Source organism: Paramisgurnus dabryanus, chromosome 22, assembly GCF_030506205.2.
Source record: "Paramisgurnus dabryanus chromosome 22, PD_genome_1.1, whole genome shotgun sequence".
NCBI classification, from domain to species: Eukaryota; Metazoa; Chordata; class Actinopteri; order Cypriniformes; family Cobitidae; genus Paramisgurnus; species Paramisgurnus dabryanus.
The window spans coordinates 258,813-279,136 of NC_133358.1; the positions used below are offsets into that span (position 1 = coordinate 258,813).

The 20,324-nt window shown below is 38.0% G+C and overlaps 1 protein-coding gene across 2 annotated transcripts in view; it reads right to left on the minus strand.

The window, feature by feature from the left end:
• cdh19 (cadherin 19, type 2) overlaps nt 1-20,324 on the minus strand; it is a 377,589-nt gene that overhangs the window by 86,591 nt on the left and 270,674 nt on the right. The gene's annotated exons all lie outside the window — the stretch shown is intronic.

Consider the following 20,324-nt stretch of genomic DNA (forward strand, 5'->3'; position numbering starts at 1 on the left):
ATCTATTTTCGGAGAAATCTGCAACCAATGTAGTAGAGATTTGAGAATAGCAGTGATGTGAGCATGTTTGCAAGAACTAGAGAGAAATCTGGCAACGTCATTTTGTACGAGCTGAAGACATGTAATTTGTGTTTTAGATATACTGCAGTAAAGAGAGTTACAGTAGTCTAAGTGAGAAGTGACAAATGCATGAACAGCTATTTCTAGAGTCTTAGGGCTAAGAAAGTATTTAATTTTGGAGAGAAGCCTCAGTTGGTAAAAGCTAGACCCAATAACAGAAGAGATGTGTTTGTCGAATTTTAAGTGCTGGTTAATAATAATGCCAAGATTCTGCACCTGTGAAGATCTAAAAACAGATAAGCTCTCTTGGTCGATGCTTGAGGACTGAGTGGTCTCATTTGAGATAGACACTAATACCTTGGTTTTTTCTTCATTTAAACAAAGGAATTTTGTGCCAGCCATAATTTAATCTCTTCTTATTGTAATGGGGTAGAAGGGGTATGACTGCAAATTAGGTGGACTACAAATCCCAGGAGTCAATGTACTATAAAAGGAAATCAAACTTTGTTTGACTTCCAGTGATGCAAAGTCCGATTCATTTCCGCGTGCCAGCTCTTTTCAGACAGTTCGGCTCATTGAACCAGTTCAAAAAGCCGCTTTACTGGTTCCTGAAGTCATCAAGAAATGACATCACTTCGCATTTATTTTCTAACTACTTGTATCAATGAAACATTCAAATAAAGTCGTTTTATGTCAACACATTAAAATAAAAAGTTGTTTTTGTAAAGCATAGCTGATTTATTGCCTGTCATTCACAAGTTAGTAATGTTTGTGGTAACAATATCAATCGCTAAACTAATAAAACAAGGAACTTCGCGCATCAGGCTTGTTCAATTCCTTGGTGATACACATGGAGTGTCAGCAATTCATCCATTAACGACGACAGTGGGGCTTCCGGCCTTAGTCAAACGGTTTGGCACGTATGGTTGGGTTGCGATTTTGGTGCTTTCGTGTGTCTTGTGAATAGTATGCCATACCGACCCGTTTGCCACTGAACCTGCATTAACGACGACAGTGGGGCCTCCAGCCTTAGTCAAACGGGTTGGCACGTATGGTCGGGTTGCGATTTTGGCGCTATCGTAAGTCTTGTGAATAGTATGCCATACAGACCCGTTCGTCTGGTTTCATTTTCTCTTAAAGATCGGAAGGTGACCTTATTTACCATATATACCCTCGCATTGGGCCCCCAATTTGCTAAATCCTAAACTGTAGATAATATAATTATGCCGCAATAGTTAGTCTGTCTGGAACGAAGCTGAGTTAAACCACATCACTGTGTGACACTTCAATACATATGAACGCCTGCTACGCTAATACGATTTTGTTTTTCTCTCCCTGTCTCGTCCTCGACCCGAGGACAACGAGACAAACAGACCCAGTCCCGGTAGATGTGAAAGTCGGCACACCTCTGATCTACTGGCCGTCCTTCAACGTGATGCCCAGCTGATGCCTGACCAACGATCACCGGCAGAACCCGCTTAATCTCTGCTAAATCTCCTTATCCGTTCTCCCAAGGGTTTTTCCCTCCTAGGACTTATTTTTCCTCGGATAAAAGCACAGGGTTTATTTTCTCCTAGGGGGTTTTTCACCCCGGGGAGGCAGCCTTTTTGGGCTTTACTTAGCTTCCTCTTCTAGACGTTGCTTTAGTAATACGTGCACTTAAAATATTGAGTCATAGCCGCAGCAAATTTATTTTGTATTTTGTTGTGCTATCTGTCGTTTTTCTGTGCTTTTCACTGCTTCTATTTATGTAAAGCTGCTTTGAAACAATTGACTTTTGTGAAAAGCGCTATATAAATAAAATTGAATTGAATTGAATTGAATTTTTGTGGTACGATGTGCTAAGAAAAGCTGTTTGGTGTTTTTCAAGGCTGTGTAATAGCAGATGAAAAGACCAATTGATTAATGAACAGTATAACAGTATAGAACTGAATTGTAAAGGTAAGAGTTGTGACTTATGCGTATTAAAGGATTTGGTTTAGTTTTAACATTTCTATTTGTTTTTTGTGTCCTCATGGGAGTTTTGTTTATTGGTGCCTCTGAGAATTAAAATGATATATTTAAGAATACAGGTTCTGATTTTAATTGAGGTGGAGAGAATTGGTTTTAAGCTTTTTTACTGTAATTTTTGTTTTTAATGTATAATCCTTTTAAATGTTTTTAAGGTTGGTAAATATGGTATAGGGCAATCATCAATTTGTATTTTCTTTGTCTTTTTACAGATGATGCATGATTGCCATTTACTATTATTAAAAGAATTGATGGCTTAATGGTTGCTTGAGAAATCACTTTGAATGTTAAAATGGGTCTTGTATTTTAAAGATGCAAAGTTATTTATTGTGGAGAGTATGTTTTGTTTTGTTATTTGTTTTATTTATCTTGAACCAACTAATGACCGTGGGGTTTTCTTTACCTCATATATGGTGTACTCTGTTAATGTGGGGGGAAACAATTTGCAGTGGTTTGAGGTGATGATTTACTTTTGCGGTGGAGTGCAGATTAAACTGTTTTTTGTAATTTGAGTGTTCACTTATTTGCAGAGTAATAACGATTGGATGGGATTGGGAACCGTCTGGTATTGTAGTGGTTACAAGGTAGTTCTTTATCTTGTTTGTTTGTTTGTTTGATTTTTTTTTGCCATGTTTGATTGTCTGTGATGCGACCTCTGAATGCTGTAAAATAAACCAAGTCATTTTTGCAAAGAAACACACTGTAGTGATTGCCCTTAATTTTAATGTTCTCCTCATCCCCTTGTGGGATTATGGGTTTACATAAACATTTTAGAGAATGTGAGATTGCCTAAGGATTATTTTTTTCTAATTGGTAAGTAGATTTGGGTTGTCAGCGTAAAAATGAAAAGATACACCATGTTTCCGAAGAATAGAGCCTAGGGGTAGCATATACATGGAAAATAAAAGAGCTAAAATAGAGCCTTGTGGGAGGCCACAAGACAGCGAGGCAGGGGAGAGGGAACAGTTACCCAGTTTTACTAAGAACTTTCTGTCAGTTAGGTATGACTGAAACCAACTCAGAACATTTGCTTTTAGACCTACCCAGGTCTCAAGCCTAGATAATAGTAGGGAGTGGTCTTTGGTGTCAAAAGCAGCAGATAAATCAAAAAGAAAAAGAAACATAGAATCTCCGGGATCAGTAGAAAGGTAAATATCATTTAAAACTCTCAAAAGGGCAGACTCAGTACTGTGAGCAGACTTAAATCCCAATTGAAAAACCTTGTAGATACAATTGTAAGTCAGAAAACTTTGAAGTTGGTTTAGCAAAATTTTCCCCAGAATTTTCGACATGAAAGGCAAGACAGAGATGGGTCAAAAAATTTGGATGGGGGGTCCAGTGAAGGCTTCTTGAGCAAGGGTGTAACAGTGGCGATTTTAAGGTTGGTGGGAACAGAGCCAGTTTGAAGGCAATTGTTGATCAGAGAGAGAGACGCAAGAGAGACGCAAGAGAGAGACGCAAGAGAGTGGCAACACCGTTGTCGGAGCTTCGTCGAGATCATCATCTAAATCCTATTTTCCTACTATCTTGTTCCTATCTATATAATATAACTTACTAGTTCATTTTAGGAATACCTTACCGTGACGATTATTCAACAGTATCAATAACTGAAACGATTTATCGCTGGTAAACACCCAGTATTAGCATATAGCCCGCTAGCGTCAACAAACGGGGAAACGCTGCTCCGTGCATTGGAGCTCCGTCGAGTTCATCATCTAAATCCTATTTTCTTACTATCTCATTCCTATCTATATAATATAACGTACTAGTTTATCTTAGGAATACTTTACCGTGACGATTATTGAACAGTATTAATAAGTAAAACGATCTATCACTAGTAAACACCTAGTGTTAGCATATAGCCCGCTAGCATCAACAAACGAAGTCGGCTGAAGTTAGCACTTGCTCACTGTCTGTTTACTGTAAATCTGCCTTCCTTTTCGATCTAATGGCGGACTCATCCGATGTATGTTTTTCAGACCTTTCCTCACCAGAGCGGAAGGCTGTGGAGGAGTTGTTGCCCGGCATTCGCACCAGGCGGTACAGCGTGCCCCACATCACCCTGGCTCCAGGCACCCGGAGACGACCGAGGCATGCAACGAAAGAGCACCCTCGATGCAGCTTCACGGACCGCGTTCGGGCGAATGGAGACGCCATCGCCCAGCATGAATACGGTAAGACTCCGCTTGTCATTGTAACCTGCACTACTTGCCACATGTACAGCTTAGCTTCTTCCGTCAGCATAGAGGGGTTTACATGTGCTAAGTGTATTGAAGTAGTAAGGCTGACGGAGAAGGTTGCAGAACTAGAAGCGCGCATCCGAACGCTAGTTGAGGACAGGAAGACCGCTAATGTTAATGTTACGAACACTGTTTCGGGTGCGCCTAGTGTTAAGTGTAATACACATGGCTCGGTTCCAACTTCAGAGTCAAGGCGGCTGACTAACTGGGTGACTGTCAGGCGGCATAGTCACATTCGGCATCCAAATCACCATTAAAGAGGTGTGTGAAATTGCAAAAACAATGTCAGACAATGTTATTTGCTCTGGTCCCCTCCCTGCCTACCGGGGGATGAAATTTACAGTAGATTAGTGTCTCTTCATGGCTGGATGTCAAAGTGGTGCCCTCAGCATAACATAGGGTTTATAGACAATTGGAAGCATTTCCGGGGAAGACCTGACCTGCTAAAGAGAGATGGCCTCCATCCGTCTCCGGAAGGAAGTGCTATACTCTCTAGAAATCTGACCAATAGTCTTACTTTTGATATTGTCTGACTATCCAGGGCCCAGGTCAGGAAACAGACAGCACATGGAGCCTTTTTTACCAGAATACCAACACATCTCGACTGTGTCTGTTCCTCGAACAAATAAATACAGAGCACCTTTTACCTCGTCTCGTACAAATCTTCTTAACATAAAATTAGAACACAATACATTAACAGATGAAACTGAAATGTTAAAATTCGGCCTTCTTAACATTAGATCACTTGCCAATAAAGAACCAATTATCAATGAAATAATTACTGACCAAAACTTAGATGCACTCTGTTTAACAGAGACCTGGCTTAAAGCAGACGATTACACCAGTTTAAACGAATCCACCCCACAAGACTATTATTATAAACACGTTCCTCGTCTAAAAGGGAGAGGGGGTGGTGTAGCTACAATATACAATAAAATATTCAAAGTAAACCATAAATCCAACCTAAAATTTAATTTGTTTGAAATAATACTGCTAAATATGGAAATAACTGATCGTAACAACAAACGACTTTCGTTCATTTTAGCTACTATATATAGGCCTCCGGGCCACCACACAGATTTCCTTAAAGAAATAGCGGACTTCCTATCTGACCTTACAGTCACTGTAGATAAAGCTCTTATCGTTGGTGATTTTAATATCCATGTGGATAACTCAAAAGATGCATTAGGACGTGCGTTTATGGATGTTCTAAATTCTCTCGGCATTAAACAAAACGTGGCAGGGCCCACGCATACTCATAATCACACATTAGACTTAATTCTGTCACTCGGACTCAATATTAATGACATCGAAATATCAACCCAGAGCGATGCCGTTTCAGACCATTGCCTCGTGTCATACACAATACTTCTAGATAGGACCGCTCAGTCTACAACATGCTACAGATTAGCCAGAAAAATAATTTCCACCACTAAAGATAGCTTTATTAGCACTCTTCCAGACCTGTCTCAAATGAAACACGTAGCAGATAATCGTGAAGATCTGGATATTATAATAGGAAAACTTAACAACGTCTGCTCTAGCACGTTCGATGCCGTTGCTCCCATTCGAAAAAAGAGAATCAAAGAAAAACCGCCCGCCCCATGGTATGACCATCATACTGCAGCCCTTAAAAAAGTAGCTAGAAAAATGGAAAGAAACTACCGAAGCAAAAAGTTAGAGGTATGGCGTTCAGCATGGAAAGAGAGTGTTCAACACTACAGACAGGCTATTAAAACTGCCAGATCTACCTATCTCCGTACGCTTATTAAAGAAAATCATAATAACCCTCGTTTCCTATTTAGCACAGTGGGAAACTGACTAGAAACAAAGAACAAACAGAAACCAATAGTAAACTCCAACACAATAATGATGACTTCATGAACTTCTTTACTAACAAAATTATGTTTATTAGGGAAAACATAGAATCTACGCAAGCAGCCACCACTCTACCCAATAGTACATTTTCCACTAGATTACCAAACGAACATCTTGAGTCATTTAAACCTACTACAATAGAAGAGCTCTCTAAATTAGTAACGTCATCAAAATCATCGTCCTGTATACTAGACCCCATTCCCACAAAATTACTAAAAGAGGTATTTCATGTAGTGTCAGACACGGTACTTAATATCTTTAACTCATCTCTAGAATTAGGATACGTTCCAACAGCTTTCAAACTAGCAGTTATTAGACCGCTTATTAAAAAACCAAACCTTGACCAGGGAGATCTTAATAACTTTAGACCAATCTCAAATCTACCTTTTCTTTCTAAAATTTTAGAAAAAGTAGTGGCCAGTAGTGATGGGAAGTTCGGATCATTTTTCTGATTCGGATCTTTGAATCTCGTTCATCAAAATGAACGAATCTTTTTTTGAGTCATTTCGTTCTTTTCGTTCATTTAAAATATGATTACCTATAATGTCACAAATTACCCCAAAATAACCACTTATGCAACCAATTATGAAATTTCTAACAAGTTATGAGAAATAAAAATCTTTATTTCATTATTTTTTGACACAAGCTCTGAAACCTGCACAAGAGATAGAAATTATTAGCTTACCTCCTAAGTCAGTCCTCGTGTACAAGTCAGGGTAATTATAAGAAACTGAACTTTTTGAATATGAATATTTATCACATTTGTACGCCTCCTCTCGTGTCTACAGATGTTAGTTGTCAACTCGTCACTGTCTTACTGACTCTCTGTGTTCGGCCAGGCTGTGCCGTGTGATATACAGCACAGGACCGGAAAGAGAAATGATTAGTTCATCATTTGGTTCCCACTTCAGGTTCCCATACCAAGATGGCCGACTGAGCTGCAGACTTGTTTGTTACTGTGCGTTTAATTATCTGTATTTGCATTGTTATTTAACTTTTGTTCAGTCATTTTTATTTTTTGTCTCATTTATATTTATTTTACTTTCGTTTTTGTTTACTTCTTGTTTTACTTTAATTTACTTTATTTTAATTACACTATGCACTAATTAGCCGATCTCATCCTACTTTGGCTTGCCTGCGACTGTCTGCGTTTTTTGATCTGTGCCTGGTTTTCTGGGCCTCTGCGGTCTCATTGGACTGATAGACTGTTGTTCTCAATTTGCACAAACATGCTTTATTTTGTGATCACTGGTCGTTTTGAACTGGATTACTCATAACATCGCTCGATTTAACGGCTGTTGGCATCGGCCAGTACGAGCTAGCATTGGAGCTAGCTTGACTTTTGGTTAGCTGTGGATATTTGTTTATGTAGCATCATCAGGACTGAGACTGCCAATTCCGCCTACAGACTGTGGTTTGCCTCTCACTGTTACAGCTAACTGGGTACTTAGCTATAGTACGAGCTGGCTTTGTTTTTCATTTTATTTTTGATTTAGACTGACTATATCCCGTTATGTGATTTATTAACATTACGGTCCTTTCATTTACAGTTACTAGGTCTTTCTGCATTGGACCCCATTGTATTTTGTATGTTTGATTTTTAGTATACAACACAAACCAATGCTGTGCAGTGTTGTGTTTAACTACATTGGGTCATGCATTTCTCCTGTTATTTATTTTAGTAACTCATTTTAGTCTAGTTTTTATCTAAGTTTCAAGTTGGAAATTAATCTCTTAAATTATTATTATTATTATTTTTTATTTTTTTTGACAATCTGACAATATGAGCCGATTACGCATACTGGAGTTAGTTTTTATTTTTTTGTTATACTGTAACCCTTTAAGCTCAGTTCAATTTAGTTTATTTAATCCCTTCACCCCTCCTCCCATTTCCTCAAAAACCCTGACTGATCCACTTACTCATAGAGATGATACCTCGTTCTTCATCACCCATTGGTTAGGTTTACCATCTCAAAATATCTATTTTATAATACCCCTGTCTACTCATAGTGCTTTTAACATTCTATATTCTACCAAGTTGTTCCCTTCGCCTATATATGGCACTAGGCACCCAATTCTTAACAGCCTCCGTCGTATATTAATTTTACTTCTACTCAGTTCCTCTGGTGATATCGAATCCAATCCTGGACCGCTAGCCAACACAGCTGTTCCTATTTCTAATGGGTTTTCCTATGCAGATTTCTGCAATCGTAAAAATCTTGGATTCATGCACATTAACATCAGAAGTCTCCTCCCTAAATTAAATTTACTTACTGCCCTTGTACATGCATCCAATCCCGATATTCTAGCCGTCTCAGAATCTTGGCTTAGAAACACCATTAAAGATTCAGATGTATCTATTCCTAATTATAATATCTATCGGCAAGATAGGTCATCGAAAGGAGGTGGAGTTATGCTCTACTGTAGGAAGCATTTACAATGTACTGTCATCTTATCTAAGTCCATTCCAAAACAATTTGAGCTTCTACTGTTAAGGATTTGTATTTCTAAAAATAAATCTTTCACTGTGGCAGTTTGTTATAGACCCCCCTCTGCCCCTAGTTGTGCGCTTGATTCCATTTGCAATATGATTGCACCTTATTTATCCTCTGAGTTTTTACTGTTAGGTGATTTGAATTATGACATGCTTAATCCTACAAACAATTTATTAACTAAGCTCGATGCCCTAAATCTCGTGCAGATAATTAATGAACCTACTAGATACAACCTAAAATCTGCTGATAAAGACACTCTTATTGATATCGCCCTAACTAACTTACCCACTAAATTTTCGTCCGCTGTTTTCAGTCAGGATATTAGTGACCATTGCCTTATTGCTTGCATGCACAACGGATCAGTTATTAAAAGTCCTCCCCTTATTTTACTTAAACGTTCCCTAAAACATTTTAGCGAGCAAGCTTTTTTATTTGACCTAGCTAATGTGTCCTGGAAGTACATTGAACTTATCCCTACTGTGGAGGATGCTTGGTTATTTTTTAAAAATGCTTTTCTTGCCTGCTTAAACAAACATGCCCCGTTCAAAAAACATAGAACTAAGTTTAGATATAGTCCTTGGTATACTCCAGACCTAACAAACCTAAGCCAACACAAAAACACCTTGTGGCGTGTTGCATTAGCGTCGAAACATCCCCATGACATGCAATTATTTAAGGAAGCCAGAAACCATTACACACAGGCAGTTAGAAATGCTAAATCTAGTTATTTTAAACAAAAATTATCTTCCTGTGGTACAAACAATAAAATTTTTTGGGACACAATAAAGTTGATGGAAGGTAATAAAACTTCTGCCCAGTTGCCTACTGCGTTAAGATTTGAAAACACTGTCACCACTAAAAAGTCCCACATTATAGAGAACCTTAACAAACATTTTGTAAGAGCTGGACATGCTTTCCAACTGACACCTTCTGTCACAGCCATAAACTCACCAGAGCCAACAGTTCTTCCAGTCAGTCGGTCACTTTTTTCTTTCACCCATATCCAGATAGCCGATGTTTTGGAGGAAATCATAAATCTTGTTCCATCCAAATCTGCCGGACTGGACAATTTAGACCCCTTATTTTTAAAATTGGCTGCTCCTATTATTGCTACACCCTTAACTGCCATTTTTAATCTTTCTCTTGACACTTTCTCTTGACACTTCTTACATTCCAAGAGACTGGAAAGTTGCGGCTGGGTTAGACCATTTAGATCCCAATTGCTACAGACCTATTTCTATTTTACCCTGTCTTTCTAAGGTTTTTGAACACCTGGTAAATAAACAGATCACTAATTATTTTGAATCTAACCACAGCCTATCCGATATGCAATCGGGCTTTCGAGTTGGCTGAGGGTGTACCTCGGCCACACTCAAAGTCATAAATGACATCATATCTGCTATTGATCGTAAACATTACTGTGCAGCAGTCTTTATAGATCTGGCCAAAGCCTTCGATTCCGTCAATCATACAATCCTAATTGGTAGGCTAAAGAGTTTGGGCCTTTCAAATCACTCCCTTGCTTGGTTCACTAATTATCTCTCAGACAGATTCCAATGTGTTAAAGCGGAGGGCTTGCTATCTAGCCCACTGGCAGTCTCCATAGGGGTGCCACAAGGTTCATTTCTGGGCCCTATACTCTTTTCGGCCTACATTAACGACGTGGCATTGGCTGCAGGTGACTCATTGATACATCTATATGCAGATGATACTATTCTCTACACCTTCGGCCCATCTATGAATACTGTGTTAGACAACCTCCAAGCAAGTTTCAATAGCTTACAACATTCATTTTGTGGTCTTCAATTACTGTTAAACCCCAGTAAAACTAAATGCATGATTTTCAATCGTACTCTCTCTGCACCTTTAAACACAAAACAAATTTCCACCTTGGATGGTTCTGTTTTGGAGTTTGTTGACAACTATAAATATCTAGGTATTTGGTTAGATTCCTCTCTCTCTTTCCAAACCCATATTAACAAACTCCAATCCAAAATCAAATCCAGGATAAGTTTTCTTTTTCGTAACAGAGCCTCTTTCACTCTCCCTGCTAAACATGCTCTTGTAAATATGACTATTCTTCCTATCCTAGATTTTGGTGACGTGGTCTACAGATCTGCTTCTAATACTCTTCTTAGAAAGCTAGATGTACTATACCACTGTGCTATACGTTTTGCCACCAACGCTCCATTTAGTACTCATCATTGTAATCTTTACACACTTATTGGTTGGCCTTCCCTCCACATCCGGCGACAACGACATTGGTTTTGTTTTATATATAAAACTATATTAGGCAAAGGCCCTACCTACTTGAGAAACCTAATCTCAGTATCCTCTCCCTCTCTTAATTTACGCTCAAGTAGTCTTATCTCATTAACTACTTCTAAAGCCCGCACTTCCTTTGGTCGTTTTTCTTTTCAGTTTTCTGCTGCCAATGATTGGAACGAACTCCAAAAAACTTTAAGGCTTGAATCTATTGTTCCGTTATCCACTTTTAAACGATTGATAACTAACTTATTGTCATATCACTGTTCATGTTAGCGTATATTTCTCCCCTGTGTAAACTAGAGCAATTATTATTTAATTATTTCTCTCTCGATATTGCTACTTGTTAATAATGTAAACTGCACTTATTTAATAGTTTATTTACCTAGTACGTTTTTATATTGATTTCTATTACTTGTTTAGTTATTGGATTTGGAATTACTTTGTACGAAGTGCTTTGACTGAATAATTGTTTGTAACTTGTTCTACATTGTCTTGTCTTTTACGTGTAACCTATGTTGTCTGCATTATGACGCTTTATCTTGGCCAGGTCGCCGTTTTTAATGAGAATGAGTCCTCTATGTGCCAACCTGGTTAAATAAAGGTTAAATAAAAAAAAAAAAAATTCATTCTCTCGAGTTCGGGACGGGTTTGAGTCTTTCGTTCTTCCTGTCAGCCTCATCTTTCGGTTCCGAGTCTTTTGTTCTTCCTGTCAGTCCCATAGAGGCTATGCTGTCAGTACCTTTAAAAGAAATGATTAGTTCATTCAAGTCTTGAGTTCGGGTTCGGCCGTGTCCGAGTCCTTATGTCACGTGAGCGCTGGTATATCACATTAAATACAACATTAGATTCGTATTATTGATTGCGTCTGAATGTATCCTATATTGTTTTATTTTTAGTAATAAAAATACAAAATATGTGCAAAAACATTATTTGAAAAATAAAAGTTCCATCATTGACGAACGAAAGACTCGGACCCGACCAAACTCGAAAGGTGAACTAATCATTTCTCTTTCCGGTACTGGTAGCATAGCCTCTATGGGACTGACAGGAAGAACAAAAGACTCGAACCTGTCCCGAACTCGAGTATCAAGAGAATGATGAACTAATCATTTCAGATTCAGAACCCATATGTTGCGCAATGCGCATGCGCGGTCAACACAAAATGAACGAATCACTCTCTGAGACAACTCGGTAGTCTCGAGTCATATTAAAGATTCGTTCAAAATAAACGAATCGTTCATGAACGACACACCACTAGTGGCCAGCCAGCTACGCACATTCGTAGAGAATAATAATACATATGAAAAGTTCCAATCAGGTTTCAGGCCCCACCATAGCACAGAGACAGCGCTGCTTAGAGTTACAAATGACCTCCTATTAACATCCGATCGTGGTGAAATCTCATTCCTTATATTACTAGACCTTAGTGCAGCCTTTGACACAATAGATCACAAAATCGTACTCAAAAGACTAGAAAACTATGTTGGCATCAGTGGTCAGGCGTTAGCCTGGTTTAGATTGTATCTAACCAGTCGATATAACTTTGTTTATGTAAATGAGGAAGAGTCATATCACTCCCCCGTTAAATACGGCGTACCTCAGGGATCAGTTCTAGGCCCTATCCTATTCTCGTTATATATGTTACCTCTAGGAGACATTATCAGGAAACATAACATAAGTTTTCACTGCTATGCGGATGATACCCAGCTTTACATCTCGTCGCATCCTAGCGAAACCCACCAGTTTTCTAAGCTTAAAGACTGCATTAATGATATTAGGGACTGGATGGCACATAACTTTCTTAATAAGACAGAGATACTTATTATTGAACCGAATCGCTACAAACATAATTTGTCAGATTACAAGTTGCCCATAGATGGCTGCACGGTTGTGCCATCTTCCACGGTTAAGAATTTAGGTGTGATGTTCGACAGCAATCTAGCTTTTGATAGTCATATCTCCAACGTCTGCCGCACAGCATTCTTCCATCTTAGAAATATCTCAAAAATACGCCATATGCTGTCTGCATCAGATGCAGAAAAGCTTATCCATGCTTTTATGACCTCTAGAATAGACTATTGTAACTCGTTACTCGGGGGATGCCATGCAAATCAGGTAAACAAGCTACAGCTGGTTCAAAACGCCGCCGCAAGAGTGCTTACTCGATCTAAAAAGTATGACCACATCAGTCCAATTCTAGCATCTTTACACTGGCTACCAGTTAAATATCGCATACAATTTAAAATATTACTAATCACCTACAAAGCCTTAAATGGCCTAGCGCCCTCGTATATTAAAGAACTACTATCAGAATACAATCCATCACGTAAACTGCGCTCAGAAAATTCTGGTCACTTAATTATCCCTAGAATATCAAAAGTGTCTAAAGTCACTAAAGGTGGTAGATCCTTTTCCTACTTAGCCCCTAAGCTCTGGAATGATTTACCAAATAATGTTCGAGTATCAGACAGAGTCGAGCAATTTAAATCTAAACTTAAGACATTCTTCTTTAACAAAGCATTCACATAACATGTCCACTAAATGTACTTTTCCCGCAGTAGTTATTTTTGTCTAGAGCAAAGCACTCACATACCTCATATGGGTAATTTACTCTTGCCGCAATAGTTAGCCTGTCTGGAACCGAGCTGAATTAAACCACTATAATGTATGACACTTGCATTACATGCGAACGGCCCCTACGCTAATAGAATTCTGTTTTTGTCTCCCTGTCTCGTCCTCGACCCCGAGGACAATGAGACAAACAGACCCAGTTCCGGCTGCTGTGAAGGTCATCGCACCACTGATCTACTGGCTGTCCTTCAACGTGATGCTCAGCCGATGCGCGACCAATGACCACCAGCTGAACCAGTTTAATCCGCTTACCCGCTTCCTATCCTTACCGTGTCTATATATATAAATATATATTAATTTCTCCCTAGGGTTTTTTGTCCTTCTAGGAGTTTTTCCCACCGGGTTTTCTCCTAAGGGGTTTTTTTAGTCCCAGGGAGAGTCAGCCAACTTTGGCTTAACTTAGCACTTTACTGTATACGTTAAATTATTAATATGCACGCTTGTACGGTTTTAACCTTAGCCGCTATATTCTACTTCTTATACTATCTATTGATTTTCTGTGTTCTCCTCTACATCTTCTCATGTAAAGCTGCTTTGCAACAATTAACACGTGTGAAAAGCGCTATATAAATAAAATTGAATTGAATTGAATAGATACCGCAGGCCTGGTCCAATAGAGTGAAAATTTTTTTTGATTCAGTTGATGGGCTTAATTCATTGAAGAATGCAGAGGCAGGTGAAGTGATTGGGGAAGAGTTATAGTGGGGCTTATAATGGGGAAGACGCTTCGTATAGAAAAAAAACCTTAGGTTTAGAGTGGTTTCTTTCAATTAATTTGGAGAAATAAGCAGCTTTTGCAAATTTGGCTGTAGTCTGGTAAGATGTAAGAGTCTCTAAATATCTGAAGAGAAACATGCAGCATGTACTTTATCCTTTAACGTTCTGCCTTTCTGCAGATTTATCTATGGACATGACACTCTGTGTTTTGCCAAACTTCAGATTTATATTTTTCTTGCAAGGTTTGAGAGGGGCAGTAGCATTTGCCGTCTCAAGCCAGGCAGAGTTTAAGAGGCTAAGATGTTGGTCAGCATCCAAGTAAGGTAAAGGCTGCTCCAGGAGCAACATTCGGCAAAATATGGGTTACAATTGGTGTTAAACTGTGGAGAGTAAAAACGTGAAAGATGGCCGGAAGAGACAGGGAGAAAAATATATTTTTTTATGATCTGACATCATAACATCAAAAAAGCACAATATCAGTCACATCAAGCACATATGAGAGAACCAGTTCAAGTGTCTTACCCTGAATGTGGGTGGGGTCACTAATCCACTGGGATAGGTTAAACGTTTCTAGCAAAAAATCATGTGAGAGGGGGATAGACAAACAGCAAACATGTACATTAAAGTCGCCCACCAATAAAAAACGATCATAATTTGCGGCGATATTGCCAATTAGTTTGGTAAGATGCTGTATAAAGTCTGTGGTCAAGTGTGTAGACCAACCAGACCATTCCAGTCTAAATGAAATATCTGAACTTCAAAGCTGGTAAATGTCAATGCTGGAATCAGACGACAGGGTTCAGAGAGAGATAGAGCTCTTTAAAATGGTTACTATGTCCCCGCTGCGTCCACTCGGATGAGGCATGTTAAAAAATGTGCAATCCACGGGGATCAGGTCAGAAAACGGTGTAAAATCAGCAACCTTAATCCAGGATTTCATGATCAACATAAGATCCAGGTTGTGGGAAGAGTAGAAATCATTTAATGAAAAAGTCTTATTCACCAGCCAATGGGCATTTCGTAATGCACAATACTAAAATTAAAAGCACAATACGTAAAAATTTTTTTTACCTTTACAACAGTGTTAATTTCGTTGACGAAGACGATGACGAAAAATATTCGTCAACAAACCTTTTTCACGGACGAAGACTAAATAAAAACTAAATAAAAGTCAGATACGATGACGAAGACTGTAACGAAATATAACTGACACTTTAGTCAACGAATAAAAATAAGACGAAAATTTTAGGGAAAGACGAATGGAGAAGAGATCCAATCAGAGCTACTCATTTTGATGGGAAAGTTTTGTGGGATCCAATCAGAGCGAATCTTTGAGGGTAGGTTGATCTACACAGGCAGCAGGCAGTAGTAGAGGCATTTAAAAAACCCGCGGCAAAGTTCGTTTTCACACCAGGTTGTTTACATTATATTTAGTTGTACAGTCTTCGTTACCCAGCTTTGGCTGATTTTAGTTGACTTCGCTCGTTGGCAACACGCTAACGTGTTGCGGTGCACCCGGTCTGAAGACATGTCTCATTAACAACAACAATGTCAGAGCTAGCGTCTAATCTGGTCACACTTCAAATATGACAAGACGACAGCCTGTAAAAATGACTCATCCAGAAATACATGCAAAGGTAAACATGCACGCTAAGGTTATTTTATAAGATAAACCACCGTGTTTTTGCTAATCTTGGAATAACATAGAAACAAATGGAATACACATCTGAACTGTATTGATTGTATTGGATTGTCTGAATTAATACTGAGTATAAATATTCAGTGTCCTCAAATTGAATGAAATGTGTAACGTTACTATTATAGTATATGTTGTGGTTTTACATGACTGGACAAAGTGCGTGTGTAAGTGCGTGTGTGTGTCGCTGTCTGTGTGTCTGCGCGCGTGTGTATCCGTGTGTGCATGTCATTTAGGGAGAAAGCATATCTTTTTCAGGGACCATGTATATTTTTAAGGGTAGATCGGGCCTTATGCTTATTTTATGTGATATTATCTTTTGTGAAAAAGCCACGGTCAGTTTTTTTGACATTAAGAATAAAATAAAATACGTGTTTTCTTTAACAACCATTAAATCTGTCTCTGTATTGCATATTCAAACCTTAATACCATTCCATAACAGACTAAAAAACTTAAGACTAGACTAAGACTAAAACTCATGATATTTCGTCGACTAAAACTAGACTAAGACTAAAATATTTCAGATGACTAAAATAAGACTAAAACTAAATGGTGTGTTATTCAAAAGACTAAGACTAAGACTACATCAGAATTTGCTGCCAAAATTAACACTTCTTTACAAAAATGCAATTATTTCAGCTTTTTGCTCAAAATTGACCCAAATTTATAAAAAAATACCCATATTTAAAAGGTTATAAAAAGAGAACAAATGATGATAGGATGAAAAGTTTTTTGGGGTAGGTTCTTTCATTTGATATATTTGTATGTTTATATTTTTATAGAAGAAAATTTTGTGCAACTAGAAGTAGAAGCATTTTGTGAAACTTTTGTGAAAATCACAAAAATATTGCTATATTTTACTTACTATTCGAATAAAGGAATGTATCTTTTATTAATATATTTTTTAAAATAGCCTGTAGCATTTACTTTTCGCAAACCTTGTGAGCGTGCGAAACCAAATACAGTGACCTCGCGCCAAATGTTTTTTATTGGTTTATTAAGTACAAACAGGCCAGTTATGAAAAACTGAGTGTGAGGGATTTTTTCACTTCACACAAAAAGATCATGGAAAGAAAGAGATGACTAGCTGTAGTAGCGTTTAGTCCACTGTCTGTGTGATCAACGCGACTAGTCGACCTCAGGCTTAAAGCGTCACGACATTGCATTAAGGTCGACTAGTCGACTAGTTGGTTCAACCCCTACAACCTACACAGGAGGCACACAACGAAAGACATCTTTTATAACAACAGCAAAAACTGCCTGGATCAGCAAGAGCAAAAACCCAAATTAACATCTGTAACTTTACTGTTTTACCACGAGATGAAACAGCTGCAGGAGGCAAAGGGTCTGAAAGGGTCGTTGCACTGTTTATTTGGGTAAGGTAGGTACGCAATATGTTTGTATTGAGATGGATTCAGATATTCTACTTTGATGAAACATTGTGTTGCTTATGAAATTTGTGTTCGTTTACGGATTAGCGTAACTATATAGTTACTACGCCTACACAACCGAACGTGTGCTTAAAGGCTCTCTAAGCGAATCTGCGAGACGTTAGTTATTGTTGACATTTGAAACTGTTTTCAAACAGACGGAGCGTAGCTAACTCCTCCCCCTCCCCCTCCCTTCCGTGCTTTCATGAACGCGCCCAACCCCCACCCCCAAATCGTTCTTGTCGTTTATTGGCTGGAATACTTTGTTTTGTTTTGTGAGCTAGGTTTGGCCATTTGTTGATATTGCCGTTTGTGAAGCATGGGCTGTCTACAGAGATCGCGTTTTTTTACAGTTTGATCAGCGGACAGGCAGCAAGCAGATAGTGAGGAGATGTTTCCGGTATGTAACAAAAAATGTTTTATGGTCTAAAACGCTTCAATTCGCTTAGAGCACCTTTAAACTAATTCTGATGTAAACCAGTTGTTTGGTTATTTTGGAAATGTTATTCACTTTGTACTGCAAAGTTTTCTCACTGCTGAATGAGACATGAGATGTGACCGTCTGATCTGTGCGTGTTCATGTGTTTTGAAAGGGGCATGACTTTGGATGGCGATTTGACTTGAGGGTGGGATCGGGATTTCATTGCTAGGCGGATACCGTTAGCATTTTTCAAAATGTGTTACCCTACCTTTAATAAACCATTTTTGCATTTCACAATTGATGAATTGGTCTCCAAAAGTCTCTAACCACGGCAAAAAAGATTGCTAGATTTTTCACTAGTCGCTTTTTTGAAAAAAGGGGTCTAGAAAGATACAGACAGGGTAAGCGACAAGGTTACCAAGTTGGCAACACTCACTGCATGAAAAGAGCTGTATACGGACAAATACGGAATGGGAAATCCCTGCTAAACTTTAAGTTTGCAAGATTTTTGAGGCAGAGTGCTTGGAAAGGTAATACACCAAAGTATACTCGTGAAACATCCAAAAACCTTACGTTTGTGGATGTATAAAGGAACTGGTGGAAGTTTCAAGGAATCCTTACAGCTGGTTGTGAGGAGCGGTGGGTGTGAGGTGTGAACAGCTTTTTATATGTTATTGACCCAGAGGTAGAGGTGTCTTCTTTGTTTTCAGAGCTGAGTGGGGTGGGGTGGGGGGTTAACCATGTCTCTTTAAGACAGCACATACAGTATTGTGGTACATAAAAACTGTGTTTTCTAAATATGCTTATTATTAATATAATTTAATTAGTCTATTTAAGAAACTAAGCATCATTCAAAATAACTAAAATTCAATGGACACAATTACCATTTTCATGTGTGAAAATTATGTCTCTGACTCAAGAGAAATGCAACAAATGTTATTTCAGAATATATATTTCCAACACTTTGAAAACATGTCTCCAACTGCCCTAGGTCAGAATATTGTGCACGTATGTCTCAATGCTGCATACATCGTTTAGAAGAAGCCGTTCAAATGACATCATGTAACTCATTTTTGCTAGCTAGTATGTTGATAAATTAGTCAGTGAAATGTAAAGCTGCTTATTTTTGCTGATGTCTCATGATTTGAAGTTCACTGTTTCTATTGTTATTATAATTCTACCCTAACATTTCATTAAATCTTTTAAAATAGAAACAAAAATATCAATAGACAGGTCCATAATCTAAAAGACAGTCTTTCACATGTGGATGCAAAACATGTTGGGTGAAACAGACTGACAAACTCGGGTAAACATATCTGCAGATACCTGTCAGCTACTGTACTTTTTAGTCCAGAGGTGCCCAAAGTTGGCCCAAAAAAGACCTTTAATTTATTTATGTTTCGTGCATACTTGAAGGTGTATAAAATGCATCACGAAACCTAATGAACTCGGGTACTATAGGCTAAAAATGAAGAGGTTGCGGCAGTGGCACACAGAGAAAAGGATATTTAAAATTGATTGGCAAAACGATTTCTTTTTTCTACAAAAAGCCTTGGAAAATAAAACTGCATTAGTTATGCATAAACAGAGTAATGTTTGCTTATTTATTTTTAAAATCTTAGAAAATTATAAATTAGGGGTTATCAGGGCAACTTTAATTTTAATATAACACAACAACATTTACTTTTGGCCCACGGCCCTCAGTCAGGTTTGGCCCTTGTAAGGAAAATGTTCGGGCACCAATGAATGTTCTAGTCTATCTGAGGAGGTAACTTTTAGCATATGATAATGCATGCTTGCACAAAGTCAGACCACATATTATAATGTTTGTCTTCAATCAATCAATTTAAACAAAAGAGATGGGGACTTTATAATATAAAAAGGGTCCATATATCACAGTGAAAAAAGACATACATGTATTTTTACTTTAACATGAACTAATGCTGAGTTACAGCATATCATATTGAAGAGTCATCATTAACTACAACATGACATGTTTTTCATTGTTAGTTAAAGCAGTCATTTACAATAAATTAATTTGAGTTCATGTTGTAGTTAAGTAAGTTCAGTAAGTTACATGTCTTAACTCAGCATTAGTTTATATTTACTTATATTTAAGTAAGAATTAATTTAGGTATACGTTCAATGTTTCCAATGATGAGCAGTTAATCCACTAAACCCAGAGATAATTCCTGAGGCATGTTTAAAGAGTTTTGTATTTCATCAAGAAGGTGCTGCTGATTCACAAAGATTTTATATTTAAGAAAATCTGAGCATCATTCCAAAGAACTGTTAACATGTTTGTCAACTAAACATGTTTTGTAAACGTAATAAACTTTATAAAAATATTTTTTATTTTTTATTAATAATCAAGTATAAAGAACAATGCATAGTGTGAAAATGCGGATTATAAAAAAGTATATTAAAGAAAAGGACTACATTTACCAGAATGCACCTGCACCCACTCATCTGCCCCCA